Source organism: Sinocyclocheilus grahami, unplaced genomic scaffold (genome assembly GCF_001515645.1).
Source record: "Sinocyclocheilus grahami isolate Dianchi unplaced genomic scaffold, SAMN03320097.WGS_v1.1 scaffold802.1, whole genome shotgun sequence".
Lineage (NCBI taxonomy): Eukaryota > Metazoa > Chordata > Actinopteri > Cypriniformes > Cyprinidae > Sinocyclocheilus > Sinocyclocheilus grahami.
The window spans coordinates 334,755-354,052 of record NW_015505981.1 but is presented as its reverse complement, the minus strand read 5'-3'; the positions used below and the strand labels follow the sequence as shown (position 1 = coordinate 354,052).

Here is a 19,298-nt window from a genome sequence, read left to right as displayed (position 1 = left end):
ATGTGATGTTCAGAACATGGTAACTACAGTAATTATCAAAGTGGGAAGTGATGCCCTCTGGGGGCATTTGGCCAGGGGTGTTTTTACACCACAGACCAGGTTTGAGAAGAAAAAAATCATTATGAAAATCTAATTATGTTTTCCTTATTATATTCATTATTTCCTTATTGGTTATTTTGGGAAAATCCCAAGTATTTTGAGCAGTAGGATTATAAAAAATATATGCTCATATAAAATTAAATGATAAAAGTAGCCTATATAAAACTGCAAAATAAACATTCATCTATCAGTACTTTTTACTTAAGTACATCAAAAATTAAGTACTTTGTACTTTCGCTCGAGTAAAATTGAAAACTGAGTACTTTTACTGGAGTAATATTTTATTATACGGATCTGTACTTTTACTCAAGTACTTGATTTGTGTACTTCGTCCACCACTGTGCTAAATACACCTGCTGTACCTGAAAAATAAATCACTGTTTGTTTTATTTGTATATTGGTAATGTGTATCTTTTCTTATTTGTTGTTCTTATTTTTTTAAAAACAGATCAAATAATGTCTTTTTTTGCACTCTTTGGCCTAAATATCTGCCATTTTTTCGTTTTTTTATATTTTGTTCCCTTATAAGTCTTTGGTTTTAAAATAGGGAAATTAGTTTGGCTGTACTGCTCAGGCAACTTGCAAAATAGTAAAACCAACATCAACAAACAATCGTGATAAAATCGTGAGTCGTGATTTTCCTGAAAAAAAAAAACGTGATATGATATTTTTTCCATATCACCCACCCCTATTTACAGCAAAGAAAAAAACAGTCTCCTCTCGGCTTATATCGAAATCCTGCGTCATTTTCCTTTATAAATCCTTGTTTTGTACTTTTTAATATGAGACCGTTGTTTTATTTTGCTCTCTCCTTTGCGCTTCCGCGTTCATCACTTCTCACCAGAGTTTACGCTACACACGTCATCCGCTGGAACGCCACTCTCTCGTGAACACGCGTACGACAGTTAGTGGAAGCTAAAGATGACGGTTTATAAAGTTTTAAATATGGATATTTGTCTTACACAAACGTATCGTTTTGCTCCAGAAGACCTTTATTAACCCCCCGGAGCCGCGTGGAGCACTTTTTATGATGGATGGATGCACTTTTTTGGGCTTTAAAATCTCGACCACCATTCACTGTCATTATAAAGCTTGGAAGAGCTAGGACTTTTTTAATATAACTCTGATTGTATTCGTCTGAAAGAAGAAAGTCATATACACCTAGGATGGCTTGAGAGTAAGAAAATCATGGGGGTAATTGTCATTTTTGGGTGAACTATCCCTTTAAGTGAATTTATGATTAAAACAAGGGAAAAAATCTAATAATAGGGTAAGAAAAATTTACTTATTTTCCCTTTGAATTAAGTTTATTTATCTGACCCTATTAGCAGATTTAAACTGACTTAATTTTGTTGCATGTACTTGGGAAGTTATTTTGCTTCGCAGGTATATGTATTTGATGTAAGAATGCTTAGATACTGTACTGTAAAACAAGACTAAATTAATTTGCAGTGTATTCATATTAGTATTTGTTGATTTAAAAATGATCATTTTACAGTAATACATGAAATATAATTTTCAAAAATGTATTACAATAATGAGATTCTGGGGCAACTTGCTTAATCACTATGAATAGGCACAAAACAGGCATTATTTTCTTTAAGCACATAAATATGTTTTTCCTATTGATTTTGGGGTGGAATGTGATCTGGGCGTGTTTTCATGATATTCATCCTATTATAGCTATCACAGAGTGTATTTATCCTTCATCTGGGTTAAGTTTCAGTGTATTTATTGACAGCACTGCTGTACTGTATTCATCGAGTGGATCTAGGCTGCACAAAACGTTCTGCCTTATCTGTGTGTGTGTGTGTGTTTGCAGGATCACAAGAGACTTTAAATGAAGGTTAACCTCGCAAGAGCACAACAGTGACCACACACTTCATTGACCTTGATTCTGGAAGTATTTTTCCCCAATAATTCTTTCCATAGGGATTTCAAAACAAATAAAAAATTCCTTCAACAAAGACTTCCATGCCATGAACCAAACCAACTGACTGTGAGATGAAACATAACACCACAAACTATGATTCAATGCAAAATTAGGGAAAAATAACAAAAAGGTAAGACTCTGCATTTAATGTGAATCAACTACTCTTGCCATGAAGCACTGCGAATGACGTTGTGCAAAATTAAACTGACTTCAATATAAAAACAATATGCACTACAGATAAAAAGTTTGGAATAATTAAGATTTTGTAAAATAGAGAAAAAAATGCAATAAAACAGTAATATTTATTGCAATTTAAAATATCTTGGTATATTAGAATGATTTCTGAAGGATCGTGTGACACTGAAGACTGGAGTAATGATGCTGAAAATTCAGCTTTACATCACAGGAATAAATGACATTTTACAATATACTAAAGTAGAAAACAGTTGTTTTAAATTGCAATAATATTTCACAATATTACTGTTTTTACTGTATTTTTAATCAAATAAACGCAGCCTTGATGAGCAGAAGAGACTTCTTTCAAAAACATTAAAAAGTCTTAAATATTTCAAACTTTTGACCGGTAGTTCATTCTAAAATATTGAGATATTGAGCACTAACACTAATATTAAATGTGGTCATAAGAACAACATATATTTGGTTCCACACCTCATATCACCAGTTATTATGACTGTACCTTGTTCTGGAAACACTGGCAAATGACTGGCATTGTGCTCTTATACACGAGCTGATAGTGTTACTATTTCTAAAGCAGCAGCAAGGACAGAGATAATGACCGGCACAGAAAGAGAAAGCGGGAGGTGAACCGAATGAGAGGAAGATGACTTTGTGAAGAGATCAAAATAGAGGTTAACACATTATGGATATAAGTGTTCATGTTACTACTATTATTGCATGGGCATGTCAAAGAAGGCTTGACATTCAGATGAATTATGAAGGAAAAAAGAAACTGAAAACACAATAAGGTTACAATCATAATCGACTCACTGAAGCATAAAGAACTTACAAAAAAACATGTGAACTACAGTTTGAACTCATTAATTTTGCTTTGTAGTTTGCTTAGTTGTCCTATACACCACTTTTATTTATTTATTTTGGGTCATATTTCACTCTTAATATCCCTTCTAGACATTATGCAATATCTTATTTTGTGTTCAAACACAAAAGTTAAGTCATAAATGATGAATGACTTTACATTTTTGCTTCGGTAACCCTTTAATAACACCAATCAGAGGACAGGCAAGGAATGAAGGTGTTAACTTTATTTCAACACATAAAGCTTCTAATTGCTCTTAATGGTTAAACTGTTCAAATACTTTACTCTCTCTGTTACCTAATATTACAAAATACTTTGGCAGCACTGAGGAAAAAATGGGCAAGACAATCGCTTTTCTTCTCTTTCCTCTGGCATCTGATCTGTTCATCCTCATTGTGTTGTTTTATTTTAACGACCAAATAAAGTGTCCTTTGCATTATATCTCATAGATATCCACTAAACACACAGCATTGGCAGATACCAAAGGACTTCACAGCTTGTGCTGATTTGTTATGGTGTCCATTCCCTGCTAAGCATTGTTGAAGAGACAGATTTTAGCCTCGATGTTTATCATGTTGTTGCAATAATGGCAATGTTTATTTAACTACTTGCAATATGATTTACTGAACAAATTGTGCAGCCCTAATTAGCTGTAATAAGATTTATTTTAAAGGCAGTACAGTTGAGAAATGTTTCGACACTACTTTTAATTACATTTCTTTTGTGTGATTTTGTAGACCACACAACACGTAAACCTTGTTATCACACTAAAACCTCCACTCGCACAGTAAAGTTTGGTACCAAGCAAGCTAACAATACTCTAAGCATATACAGCACACACAAATATCAGGTAGAATTATGCATTTCTAATTGGATTATATTGTTCTTATTAATGTTTTTCGGTGTTGAATGAATTGCAAGTATGTTTATAATCTACTTTTTTTTTTAGGACTTTGGCATTTCTTTCACATTTTCACTTTGCTATTCTGATCATATAATTTGTAATGATTTTCAAGGAATAGTTCACACAAAAAATATAATTTGCTGAAAATGTAAATTTACTCCAAGATGTAAATGAGTTTGTTTCTTTATCAGATTTGGAGAAATGTAGCATTGCATCACTTGCTCACCAATGGATGCTCTGCAGTGAATGGGTGCCGTCAGAATGAGAGTCCAAACAGCTGATAAAAACATCACAATAACCCACACTCCAGTGCATCACTTAACATCTTAAGAAGCCAAAAGCTGCGTGTTTGTAAGAAACAAATCCATCATTAAGGCATTTTAACATCAAACCATTACTTCTGGTAAGTCCATAATCTATAATATTGCTTTCTCCAGTGAACAAAAAAAAAAAAAAAGTTGTCTTATCTGAATCAGGAGAGAAATCTGCACAGACCAAGCACAGTCTAAAACAGCTCTAAACAAATATGTGAGTGGATTTTGATGTGAGAGGAGAAGAGGAAATGAACTTTTTCACTGGAGGAAGCGTTATTATCGATTATGGACTTGTATTTTGCCTGAAGAGACGGTTTAAAGTTAAAACACCTGAATGATGGATTTGTTTCTTAGAAACACACAGCTTTTCACTTCACAAGATGTTAACTGATGGACTGGAGTGGTGTGGATTACTTGTGGATTATTGTGATGTTTTTATCAGCTATTTGGCCTCTCATTCTGACGGCACCCATTCACTGCAGAGGATCATTTGGTGAGCTGATATGCTGATCACACGGTATAATTTGTAATAAATGTAAAACATAAAATCTAATTAGTTTAAAACAATTTGAATGTGAACCTTTCACTCAAATATGCTGATGATATAATTTATAATGAATAACATTGTAACAAATTGGAAAAGAACAAGTGATTTTCACAAGTGATCTCAGACTTTTGGACCCCATTTCATATGTATGTGTGTCTTTGTGTCTTCTCAGTGTTGAGTCAAAGCCGAACCAGCCTGGGCTAGTTGGAGAAAGCCACAATGGCAATCAGGACACATCTGGAGTACATTATTAGAGAGGCCAATAATGAAAATATCGCATCAGAGCTTGAAATACATTCCAGCAGTGTCTAACATTTCAAACAAATAACGCAAATGAACACGAGACTGGACCAGAATAAGGCAGCCTGACAGCAACAGGATAGTTGCTAGTTTAAAGTCCCCCAGCATGAAAGAGAAGGGGGCAGCCGTGGTACAAGATGTACCGCTGGGCTCAATTACCTGCTGTAGAGAAACTTTCGCAACAGACAACAGGCTTGTTCTTGTGGAGTGCTGACATAAGAAAGCGCTTTAAGTGTAGATGGTTACTTCTGACATTTCCTTTTTCGGGGCTTGGGAAAGGAGGTCAGGAGTGAACATTCAGCCATCTCTTCAGAACATGCATTTAAATGTTGTTCACAAGAACTTATAATGCACACAAGCCTAAGGTTAACACTTTCTATTAAATATAGCAGGCGATTTAAAAAGGCCAGAGCAGCAAAAGGTAACAGACGTCATAAAACACAGATTCATGCTTCTTGGTTCGCGGGCTGAATTTTCACAGCTGGAGATTTTGTATTTTACCTTTGACCTGTTCTTGTGAATGACCCCCTTATCATTAAGGGACAATCTCTCTAGAGATCATTAAACTATACTGGTATTAATAAAATTGCTGCAATCGCTCAGATGGGGATCACAGAGTGTTAATGCAGGTAAGCAGCCTCTTTTCTCAATTATTTATATGGAAGACATTTTAATCAAATGACAATTTGATAATCATTCACAAGCATTTCCATTTGTTTAACTACTTCTGTCTCTCGGTGTCAACGGATCCTCTGCAGTGAATGGGTGCCATCAGAATGAGAGTCCAAACAGCTGATAAAAACATCACAACAATGATCCACACCACTCCAGTGCATCAGTTAATGTCTTGTGAAGCGAAAATCTGCATATTTATAAGTAACAAATCCATCAAGACGTTTTTAACTTTAAACTGTTCATAAAGTCCCCTATGCATAACATTGCTTTCTCCTGTGAAAAACTTGCCTAGTCTGAATCAGGAGAGAAAGCTGCACAGCTCAAGCACCGTTTACAAGTTAAAACGGTCCAAAACAGTTCTAAACAAACATGCTAATGGATTTTGATGTGAGAGGACAACAAGCGATGGACTTTTTCACTGGAGGAAGCGTTATTATGGATTATGGACTCGTATTTTGGTCAAAAGTTTAGGTTTAAAATATCTTAGTACTGGCTTTGTTTCTTACAAACACACAGCTTTTGGCTTCACAAGACTTTAATTTATGGACTGGAGTGGTGTGGATTGCTTGTGGATTACTGTGATGTTTTTATCAGCTGTCTGGACTCTCATTCTGACGGCACCCATTCACTGCACAGCATCTATTGGTGAGCAAGTGATGCAATGCTACATTTATACAAATCTGATGAACAAGCTCATCTAAATCTTGGATGGCCTGAGGGTGAATATATTTTCAGCAAATGTCCATTTGGGTGAACTATTCCTTTATTTACAAAGAAACGGCAAGTGACACGTTGAATTAAACCTGAAATTTTGAAGCTAAAAGACTGAAAGAGTACTTTCTTGTAAAACATATCGATTTACAGTGTAGTGGTTACATACAGTCTGAGACCGCGAGTGAAAACACTTCGATTTAGACAAATCGACTAAGAAATTAACTGCCAAAATTAACAAATTTCCTCCCAAGGGGGAAAAAATAGAATAAAAGCAGTTTTCTTATTCATGCTATTTGCCTACATTATGTGGTCTGGGGAAAAAACGGCTGCTTTCTGCCAATCTGTTTGGTCCATTTCCATTCAGATTTACTGATTTTCTGGGTATGGGTGTTTTCATTAGTCAGAATGACTCAATGTTTTCCTCAAGCTGAGAGAAGGACATAAAAGCACAATGAAGTGATAGTTAGATCGCTGGCAGCGTTCATTCTGAGTTTGGAAACAGACTGGCCTCTTTCTTTGTTCTCTGTTTGAAGGTTAAGCTCTGATACTCTTACTTTCCCCGTCCCTCACTCGCTCGCTTTCTAACAGACATCTCCTCTTATGGAAAAATCTTACAAATATTGACTGGAATCACAAAATTCACTCCATTAGAGCACTTTCTCCATCCTCTTGCTTGTTCGGACCCCTTCAACACCGAGACCAATCGAGATCGACAAATCCAAGTCCAAGTGAGTCATTCTTATGGAAATGTGAGGTAGCCAAGATTAGCTGTTTTCATCACCGAGCAAATGACAACGGCAGGTTTTTGAATGTCGATCGTTCTACAGTATATACGAGATGTCTGTCCTAGCTAAGATGCAAAACTCACAACATTTCCAACTCTGATTCCAACAAAGAATAAAGATAACATACTTGTCATCATTTTTGGGCTGACGTCAAACGACATACGAGTGACCTCTAAAGATTAGAGTCCTGTACATTCAGCAAATCTTGGATACAAACAAAAACCATCAATAAGGGTTTACAGTTACTATAATGATAAAGCCAGCTGCAATGATATAGGTCAAATGGTTTTTGGTTCCCTTGTGAAAAAGCACTTGTATTGAATGTGCACTTGTAGTGTACTTCAAATCTTAAAAGTATAATATTTTATATTATATGAATTATATGAATCAATATAATATTAATGAAATAAAGGGCCACTTAAAAAGACACTTTCATGACTGTTTCTTAAGTATACTTTAAAAAAAAGTGCACTTTGTATAAACGTCAAATTAAACGTTTTACTTTAAAGAACCTTTTAAATAATGTTTTTTTGGTGAGTTTTAAACAATAGAACAAAAGACGTACACTTATTTTGATGTGTCATTTGACATTAAAGTTAATGTTTTAAATGTAATAAATTGCAACTTCATCATTATTGGTGCAATTTCAAATAAATGTAAATACATGACATACATAGTTTCAAAAGAGATGAAATTATTAGTTTATCATAAATGCTTGTCAATAAATTCAGCAGTAAACTTTAACCATATTTCAAACATTTGAAGCAATTATGAAATTATATATTAAGATGTACTAAAGTTCTACTCACAAAAACTACCTCTTAAGTTCAACGAATTGCGTTTAATATTCATTTAAACTATAATAAACTCTCATTTAACTGTAAATAATGTGCATTTAAGTGTCTGAAAACATTATATTCCGTTCACACTGAAGAACATTCTTTTAAAGTATATTATTTCCATAAGTAATCTTTTTAAATGTATGCTAAAGTGTACAAGGGATGAGATGGTTAATAGGTTAACAAGAGAACGTCAATTCATTCATCATTTACAGACCTTCATAATGTTGATGGAATTCTTATTACCAGTTGCACATTCAAACTTTTAAAATAACATGATCGTGATTAAGTAAATTATGACAGAATTTACATTTTGGGGTAAACTATATCTTTAATAATGCTTCACTGCATTTAGCATCAGTACGAAATGTGTTATATATACGTATTTTTTGTTGCATAATTGCCCTGCAGCAGTAAATCAAACGCTCCGCACACGTATGTACCATTTGTGGCTATTTCACTAGAAACACTATGAGTTGGCACAGAACGTACTGTCTTCATACATGAATGTGAGCTGTACGTGATGGGCGCGGGCTGTTTAACATCACTGCCGACCCCCCGCCTCTTTCTGCACCAAAAAGGAATATATTTGCCCAGCAGGCAGATGCTGATAAGACGCTGACAGCAGTTTTGAAAGAGCTTGTTTCTTGCACTGCTGATATAAAACTCAAGAAGAGAAAGTCAGATAAACAGCAGCCACTTATCAGTTACAAAAAAAGAGCACACAGTGCTTGACGTGCTCACGTGGATGTCAAGATGAACATGTTAAGGGCCGTTTTATAACTACAAGAAAGAACAAGTAATAAAGCACCCTGAAATACATTTTAACCAAAAATAATCAAGGACACCAGTCATCTTGTTACCTGGGTTATAGAGTATATTTCTTAAAACAAATGTTACTATTTGTAAAAATAAAAAAATAAAAATATTATTAATAAATAATATAAAAAATCTTGATTGCGAACAGGTGTGGCAGTAATCAGGCCTGGGTGTGGCTAGAGAAATTGAACTCAGGTGTGATAAACCACAGTTTTAACAGGGGGGCAAACACTTCTTCACACAGGGCCATGTAGTTTTGGATTTTGTTTTCCCTTAATAATAAAAACCTTCATTTAAAAACTGCATGTTGTGTTTACTTGTGTTATCTTTGACTAATATTTAAATTTGTTTGATGATCTGAAACATTAAAGTGTGACAAACATGCAAAAAAAAAAGGAAATCAGGAAGGGGGCCAACACTTTTTCACACCACTGTATATATATATATATATATATATAACTTTTTCATACTTTTAAAAAAGGAAAATTAATTCATTAAGTCACTCTCATTGTTTACATTTTTAGCATAAATCAAACACAGTACAACAAATACTACCATGATGTATGAACAACCTACTACTGATAAGACATCATTGTATATATTTTTTTTGTTTGTTTTGTTTTGTTTGTTTCAGGTCAGAGTCACTGCATTTCTGCTTAAAGGGGTCATATGATGCTGCTAAAAAGAACATTATTTTGTGTATTTGGTGTAATGAAATGTGTTTATGCGGTTTAAGGTTAAAAAAACACATTATTTTCCACATACTGTACATTATTGTACCGCCTTTCTGAAATGCGTTGATTTTTACAAAGCTCATCGGTCTGAAAAAGCGAGGTGTGCTCTGATTGGCCAGCTATCCAGTGCGTTGTGATTGGCCGAATACCTCAAGCGTGTGACTGAAATGTTACGCCCCTCACCATATTGCGGCAACCACATGTGACGACCCCAGGCTGGACTCCGCTTCGTCCACGGTGAAAGCCGATCCGGCGATCCACAGCGTGAAGTTGATGTATTTCCTCAGCGGCCAGCACGGATCAGCTCTAGGCATGACGAAGCGGATATCGTCCTCTTTTGGAAGACCAAACAAAGTAGTTTCGCTTTCACAACGAAGCACACAGCGCCTTCACGACATGGCGGCGGCAACAACAATACTACAGCCAGAATAAAAGTTACGCCTTCTTTCTTTGCGTGAACATTTGGGTGGCGTTATGCAAATCTTCCCACATCGTGACATAGATATGTGGAGGCGTGTTCGAACGAGGTGTTTTAGGTAGGCGTGGCTGACTCTTAACTTTTATAAAGAATATCTCTTTGGATTTGAGACTTTAGTCTTTGCAACTTTACAGATTTTCTTTATGCACCAAGAGCTTGTAACACTCCAAAGAGAAAGGAAAAATTGAAATCACATCATATGTGATTTTTATCATTACTATAGCACCATATTCTCCTAGTTAGAGAAAATGCAAAATTCAGCTTACTTGTAATACATAGATATTGCAGCAGATTCGCCAACACAATCATGCAGCAGATGTAAAAGAGTGTGTAAAAAAACTGATTAAAGCATATCAGAGAATTTAAATTTAAAGCAGTCAACAACCACGGGCCACAATGCTCTGCTACGCAAACTCTGAGCATGACTTCATGCATACTGAGAAATTATTGATCATGATAAGGGGTCCAATAACATACAATTTCTTGAACCCTGTTAAAGGATCACAAACCATGTTTTGCAACCAGTTTGAGTATCTATCCACAGCATTAAGTGCAAAAAGCATTAAAAGAATAATCCAGGATCAATACAAGTTAAGCTGCATTGACACTGTTTGTGTCTTGTATTGAACCCAGAATGTTTCATTAAGCATGGCTATGGTTTCATGTGCTCATTAAACATGCACATGCTCTATGAAGTGACAGACACACATCACACTGACTGCACCAGCTCTCTCTTTCTAGTCTGAGAGCAAAGGAAAATTCCACAGCAGAGTATCTGAGCATCGTCTGTAATCTATTCTCTGAACTACAGCACTGCAGTTTGACTAACACACCATGTTTCATTGCATTAGCTTCCTCGACCCACAGGAAGTGAATGGCCGAGGTCCAAGCGCTGGGTAACCGTACACGAGACGACTGACTGGAAATTTACAGAGGTCCAGACAGGAGAAAGAGATGCGAAGCCACACACTCGAGACTGCAAATATTAGATCTGCCTCTTTGCTGATTCTCAGAAATGACACCACAGAAAATACTCTTTTCGCTCAGAAGAAAATAACAACATGTTCTCCTTGTCCGTCCCATTAGGCAATGCCATTCATAGCTTGTTCACTGAATGCTGTGTGATGTATATTACGATGCATCTTGCACATTTCGTGACACTTTCAAAGTGAAATGTCCAGGAGTGGCACTAAAAGTTGGCATGTAAATCTGGCAACGTTTTATTATATTGGATAATGTGCATATCATGGAAGTTCGGAAATGAAATGTCTGTTGAGTCGCGCTAAAAGCACATTCAGTTTTATCCAAAACGGATGAATGTGAAACTGGCAACGTTTTATTATGTTGGTTGTAATACGATTCACAGCAGTTCAGAAATAAAATGTAAGTTTTATCATTGGCTGTTGTACATATTGCGACAGTTTGGAACTTTAAATGTAATAGTAACATTAATTTTGAACGTAACATTGAAAAACACAATACAGTTAAAATTGCAACTATTTCATTAACTATTTTTTATTAACTTATTTTAATTATTTAAAACTAATTATAGTACTTTACATGTTCTGAGTATGTTAGTCAACACATCAAAATAAGTGTAGTGACAAACGTTTATTAAAGCGTATTAATAACGTAATATTACGTTATATAGCTACAAGTACAGTTTTAAATTTTTTTATTTAATTAAATATATTTTTTATTTTAATTTTTTTCTTCGTTTTTTTTTTATTACAATACTTTACATGTGCTTAGTTAGTATGTTAGTCAACACATCAAAATAAGTGTAGTGACAAACGTTTATTAAAGAATAATGATTAGTAATTAAGATTATTAAGTACACTTTAATGGGTTTTTTAAATGATTATTACATAACCAACAAGTACAGTTTTTTTAAACAATATTAAAATACAAAATAATTTTAATTTATAAAACTACAAATACATTTTTAAAAATTAAAATACAATTTTAATATTACACTACAAGTGTGCAATCAGTACAATTAAGCACACTTCTTTTTCACAAGGGCAGGTAAACAACACTCACATTTTAGTTTTGGTTGAGTTTTTGTAAGATCTTAGTTCAGAAATCTGTAATCTCAACACTGTAAAAATGTGTTTCCGAAGTTGTAAATAAAACAACGATTTTTGGAGTACATTTTACAAAAAGATACTATTTCAGTTTTTCTACTTCAAAATGTCACGTTTAATTCAACGTGTTACTTGCCGTTTATTTGTTTTGAAATTTACTAGCAATTTCTGAGTGAAAATCATTTCTATACCAAATTCTTTACTGTGAAGGGCGACATTCTTCACTTGCAGTCTGCTGTTGTTTGGGTAAGGTGGATACTGAGTCTGCAGCACCAAATGAGGAGAACTGATCTGGAAGGTCATCATATAGGTTTGCACGAGGCCAGATTAGTAAAGGTCAGAGCAGCATCATCATCGTGACCAAGCAGACACGAGTGACAGATGCAGCCATCTGAGATCCCATCAGACATACAGTAATTAAGGCCTGCAGAGGGACTCGAGTCACTTTTATACACTCACACGAGGACTGATTTAGCTTGACCTGCTAAAGCAGCAAGAAAGAGTCAAAAGCATTATTAAGTGATTTAAAAGAGAAATCTACAAAGCAACGGTTGCTCATAAATAACTGTGAATGTAATAACATATCCATGAGACTGCATTTCAAACATTTCCAGCCTTAAGCTCATTTTGATGTATTTAGTTGCTATGCAGGGTTATTATTGGTAATCAAAACTAAAACTAAAACCATGCAAAATATTTTCATTACCTGAAATCTGTAAATATTAACTGTAATAAATAAAAAATATTTTTTTAGAAATGTAACTTAAAAATAAAAAAAATTAAAATTAGACATTTGTCATTTTCTTTAGTTTAAGTACTAAAATAACTAAAACTATAGTTAATAAAATGATGAAAACGCATAACATTACTAAAACTTTAACTAAAATTCAAATAAAAACAGAATTCTAATTCAAATATTAATAAAAACTACAATCTATCCTATAACATTGTTGCTATTATAGTAACTAAAAAGATGAAAAATTATGTCATTTATTCGCTGTCATGTCATTCCAAACTCATATGCTGTTTTTTTAAGGAATTGACATCATTTTACATTTTAAAGATTCTCAGTAAATAATGACTTAAATTTGAGTTTTTCTACATTTATAATGATAACGTTTTTTTTTTTTAATTAACAGGTCCATTACTTGTTTTTGTATGGAAAAGAGCAGCATGAACTTTCTTCAAAGCATCTCCTTTTGTGTTTGACGAAAAAAGGCAGTCAAACGGGTTTGAAATGACATTCAGTAAATAATCCTTTAATTATCACTTCTGTGCTTCAATCACTAGCCCAAAGCTAGAGCTCTTGAACCCTTTAGTTCGAGCTGATATTACAGCAGTTAACTTAAGGCTTGTTCCCTCAAATGAGCAAGAATGTGACCTTTAGGCATTGGGAGCATTTGCAGTGTTTTGAACTAGGCCACCTGCATATCAGCATGTCCTGCTTCACACCTGTTCCATCAATCTCAGCGCCAGGTTTAATAGAGTCATGATCCTCGCTTTCCCCTGAGAAACCCACATCATCACAGGACAACATGATGCCAGAATCCACCTCACATGCACATTTAATCTCTGTTTACACACTTCTGAGAAACTCCTGTGAGATGGAGGCTACGTCCCAAAATTTGCTAACTCAGGCTTGTTCCACTCATATCAGTCCTATCAAAACAAAACGTGTTTTGCAAAGCCAATTATAGTATTAAATGGATGCAAACCATTAAAGGGACAGTTCACTCAAAAATGACAAACACTCATGTCAATTCAAACCCATAAGACTTTCATCATTTTTGTCCATCCACTGCGACTACGCAACTAAAACTTTCAAGCTTCAAAAAGTACATAAAGACATCATAATATAACTTCTACTGTATGCAGTTGCACTTGAATCAGCTTTGTTAAAAACAGAAACACAACAATTGAACAAAAGTCTTCCTTTGAAAAAAAAAATAAATACATTTAAAATATTATCGTAAAAAATACTTTTTAAAAATACACTGAAAAAATTGGTGTTGGGTATACTTTGTATTTTTATTTGTGAAATTTACTAGCAATGTTCGAGAGAAAATTGTTTCAAATAAACGGCAAGAAACACTTTGAATGGAACATAAAATTTATTTACAACTTCAAAAATAAAATTTTGCACTGAAAAAGAATAGGAAAGAATAGTAATTAATAATAACTATTACAATTGTTTCTCCTAGACAGCGATATTGAAATTAAAGTCACAATAAATAAATACTTTTTCTGAAGTGTCCTGCTTTTCTGATTTAGAGATCTAAACTGTGCTCAGATTTGCCAAAATATACTAAAATCAATATGATTTCAATATAAACTCCCATCAATATCTTTCAAGACCAAATAATTCATACTCTGCGATCCACATTCATTTTTACAACACTACTCTGAATTACACTGCAAAAAATGTTTTTTCCAAAGTTGTAATTATGGAGTTTGTTTTACAAGAAAATAATATTTCAGTCTTTCTACTTCAAAATGTCATATTTAATTCAATGTTGTATTACTTGCTATTTCTTGTGAAATTTACTAGCAATTTCCGAGTGAAAATTGTAAACCCTACACCATTTTTTTAGTGCATTTGTTTCTGTTTTTATTTCCTTTAAGGTATTTTAGGAAACATCTGAAACAAAGTTGATATTGAAGAAAAACTCAACAGAGACCTCCCCTAAGTCTCCTGAGCAAACGGTTATCCTCTGGTTATCCTCTACTAGTTCCTGTACGTGAGGCTGCGAGAGAAAACCTCACTTAATGAACACAGACGTGTGGGACGCATGTATTAACACAGTTAAGTGTGGAAAAGGTGGCATGGAAGAGTGGCCGCCTGACTCTGACGTGCATGACTGCTGCCGGCTCCACAGAGGGCTGCTCTCAAGGTCAAAGACTAAAGCAGAATGCATGCAAACCTGGGCAGGGGATTTTACAAATCTCCCAACAGGTACAACATCATAATGTTCTTGAGCTTTCATAGAAGCAGAGCAAAGACCGGCTTTGCTTATTTGCACATAGATTAGAGCGGCGGTGCCCTTGTTCAGTGGGACAGTTGTTGCACCTGATCTCAAACCCTGATTAGATTGTGAATACAGAGCCTGACTGATCCTGAAAGAACATCAGCGCTCCAGATGTCAAAATCTCATTCATTTTCTCAGTTGAGACAATTGATTTTAAACAATAAACCTATTAAACCATGAGCTCTGGAATCGTTTAGTGATAGCATCGACTTCTGTACAAGCCAAAATTCCATATTCAATGCGATTTCAACTTAAAAAACTATATAGATATAGATATATATACTGCCGTTCAAAAGTTTGGGATCAGTAAGACTTGTAATGTTTTTTTAAAGAAGTCTCTTATGCTCATCAAGGCTGCATTTATTTGATCAAAAATACAGAAAAATCAGTAATCTTGCTAAATCTTATTACAATATAAAATAATGGCTTCTATTTTAATGTCCTTTAAAATATAATTTATTTCTGTGATGCAAAGCTGAATTTTCAGCAGCATTACGCCAGTATAAAGTGTCACGTGATCCTTCAGAAATCATTCTAATATGCTGATTTATTATTAGAATTATCAATATTTTTTTTGGAAACGGCAATACTTTTTTTCAGGATTCTTTGATGAGTAGAAAGTTAAAAAGAACAGCATTTATTCAAAATATAAACCTTTTCTAACAATATATATCTTTGCTATCACTTCTTAACAATTTAACACATCCTTGCTGAATACAATTTTTCATTTTTTTCTAAAAAAGAAAGAATTAAAATGTACTGACCCCAAACTTTTGAACTGTAGTGTATATTGTTAGGAAAAAATTATATTTGAAATAAATGCTTTTCTTTTAAACTTTTTATTCATCAAAGAATCCTGAAAAAAAATTATCACAGATTCCAAAAAAAAACATTAAGCAGCACAACAGTTTCCAGCGCTGATCATAAATCAGCATATTAGAATGATTTCTGAAGATCACGTGACGCTGAAGACTGGAGGAATGATGCTGAAAATACAGCTGCGCATCACAGGAATACATTAGATTTTAATGTATATTAAAATAGAAAAACATTATTTTACATCATAATAATATTTCACAATATTACATTTTTCCCTGTATTTTTGATCAAATAAATGCAGCCTTGATGAGCATAAGGAACACCTGTGAAAACATAAAAAATTGTTCTGATCCCAAACTTTTGACCGGTAGTGTGTGTATGTGTGATATATATATATATATATGTGTGTGTGTGTGTGTGTGTGTGTGTGTGTGTGTGACCCTGGAGCACAAAAGCAGTGTTAAGTCGCTGGGGGATATTTGTAGCAATAGCCAACAATACATTGTATGGGTCAAAATTATAGATTTTTCTTTTATGCCAAAAATCATTAGGATATTAAGTAAAGATCATGTTCCATGAAGATATTTTGTAAATGTCCTACTGTAAATATATTAAAACTTAATTTTTGATTAGTAATATGCATTGCTAAGAACTTCATTTGGATAACTTTAAAGATGATTTTCTCAATATTTAGATCTTTTTGCACCATCAGATTCCAGATTTTCAAATAGTTGCATCTCAGCCAAATATTGTCCTATCCTAACAAACCATACATCAATGCAAAGCGTATTTATTCACGTCCCAAAAACATTCAAGCTGGCGGTCATTAAGCCTCTTATTAAGAAACCACAACTAGATCCTAGTGAACTGGCTAATTACAGACCCATCTCAAATCTTCCTTTTATGTCTAAAATTTTAGAAAAAGTTGTGTCTGCTCAATTGTGCTCCTTCCTGCAAAAAAATGATCTCTATGAAGAATTTCAGTCAGGTTTCAGGCCCCACCATAGCACAGAAACTGCACTTGTTAAAATTACAAATGACTTGCTTCTTGCGTCAGACCAAGGCTGTGTCTCATTGCTAGTTTTACTTGACCTTAGTGCTGCATTCGATACTATAGATCATGACATACTCATAGATCGATGACAAAACTATACAGGTATCCAAGGGCAGGCTTTAAGATGGTTTAGACCCTACCTGTCCGATCGCTACCACATTGTTCATTTAAATGGGGAGTCATCTCAATTATCACCAGTAAAACATGGAGTGCCACAAGGATCTGTCCTAGGTCCTCTGCTATTTTCGATATACATGTTGCCACTTGGTAATATTATTAGGAAATACGGGATTAGTTTCCACTGTTATGCCGATGATACTCAACTATATATCTCAACAAGACCAGATGAAACTTCTAAATTATCTAAGCTAACAGAGTGTGTTAAAAATGTAAAAGATTGGATGACCAATAATTTTCTCCTATTAAATTCAGATAAGACAGAGATATTACTTATTGGACCAAAAGACAGTACACCGAATCTCGTGGATTACAATTTGCAACTAGACGGATGCACGGTTACCTCCTCTACAGTCAAAAATCTGGGTGTTATATTAGATAGCAACTTGTCTTTTGAAAATCATATTTCCCATGTTACAAAAACAGCATTCTTCCATCTTAGAAACATTGCCAAGTTACGAAACATGATACCTGTTTCTGATGCAGAAAAGCTAGTTCATGCATTCATGACCTCTAGACTGGACTATTGTAATGCACTGCTAGCTGGTTGTCCTGCATCTTCAATAAACAAGCTACAGATAGTCCAAAATGCAGCGGCTAGAGTCCTTACCAGGTCAAGAAAATATGATCATATTACCCCAATTTTACAGTCTCTGCACTGGCTACCTATTAAGTTCCGTATCAGTTACAAAATATTATTACTTGCCTATAAGGCCCTTAATGGGTTAGCTCCTGCATACCTAACTAGTCTTCTACCACGCTACAATCCATCACGCTCCCTAAGGTCACAAAACGCTGGACTTTTGGTAGTACCTAGGATAGCAAAGTCCACTAAAGGAGGTAGAGCTTTTTCGCATTTGGCTCCCAAACTCTGGAATAGCCTTCCTGATACCGTTCGGGGTTCAGACACACTCTCTCTGTTTAAATCTAGATTAAAGACACATCTCTTTGGCCAAGCATTCAAATAATGCATCTCATAATCTTTTACTGCAGTCATAATCTTTTACTGCAGTTATATCTAATCAAATGCACATTATTATTCATTAGTTTGGGTTAAACAAATCATTTTTGCTTGGTTGGAACAGCAGCTACGCTAATTATGTTTGTATTTGTTTCTCTGTCTTTTGCCACGGGATTAACATCCCGTGGTAACTAGGATTCACACAAGCTTCAGTCTGGATCCAGAACACCTGAGAAGAGATGATGCAACCCCTCAGAGGACCTCAGATGATGCCAACCCTGAAACAACATACAGAACTACCACATTTTGCTACAAGTTTGATTGCATCATATAATAATTGCTGTTAATATTATTCATCGTCTGTTTTATTACGTCTTATATTGATTTTTCCGTTCTGCTGGTTCGTCTGGTCAGAGGAGAACTGGCCCCCCGACTGAGCCTGGTTTCTCCCAAGGTTTTTTCTCCATTCTGTCACCGATGGAGTTTTGGTTCCTTGCCGCTGTCACCTCTGGCTTGCTTAGTTGGGGACACTTCATTTCCAGCGATATCGTTGACATGATTGCAAAGATATTATTTAAACTGAGCTGGATGTTGACATCACTGAATTCAATGATGAACTGTCTTTAACTGAAAAATGAGTGTTTACTATTGTCACTTTGCATTATTGACACTATTTTCCTAATTAATGCTGTTCAGTTGCTTTGTCACAATCTGTATTGTTAAAAGCGCTACATAAATAAAGGTGACTTGACTTGACAATGGACCCTTATGCTCATCAAGGCTGCATTTATTTGATCAAAAATACAGAAAAATCAGTAATCTTGCTAAATCTTATTACAATATAAAATAATGGCTTCTATTTTAATGTCCTTTAAAATATAATTTATTTCTGTGATGCAAAGCTGAATTTTCAGCAGCATTACGCCAGTATAAAGTGTCACGTGATCCTTCAGAAATCATTCTAATATGCTGATTT

At 34.6% G+C, this 19,298-nt stretch overlaps 1 protein-coding gene and 1 long non-coding RNA gene across 2 annotated transcripts in view; one reads left to right on the top strand and one right to left on the bottom strand.

Annotated features, from left to right (window-relative positions):
* The window catches only part of LOC107562022 (uncharacterized), a 10,529-nt gene extending 9,586 nt beyond the window's left edge, over positions 1–943 (top strand). Inside the window, exon 3 of the long non-coding RNA XR_001605944.1 lies at positions 887–943. This is a non-coding gene — a long non-coding RNA (uncharacterized lncRNA). The remainder of the gene's footprint in view (positions 1–886) is intronic.
* Positions 1–19,298, bottom strand: part of wnk4a (WNK lysine deficient protein kinase 4a) — a 70,768-nt gene that overhangs the window by 48,784 nt on the left and 2,686 nt on the right. The gene's annotated exons all lie outside the window — the stretch shown is intronic.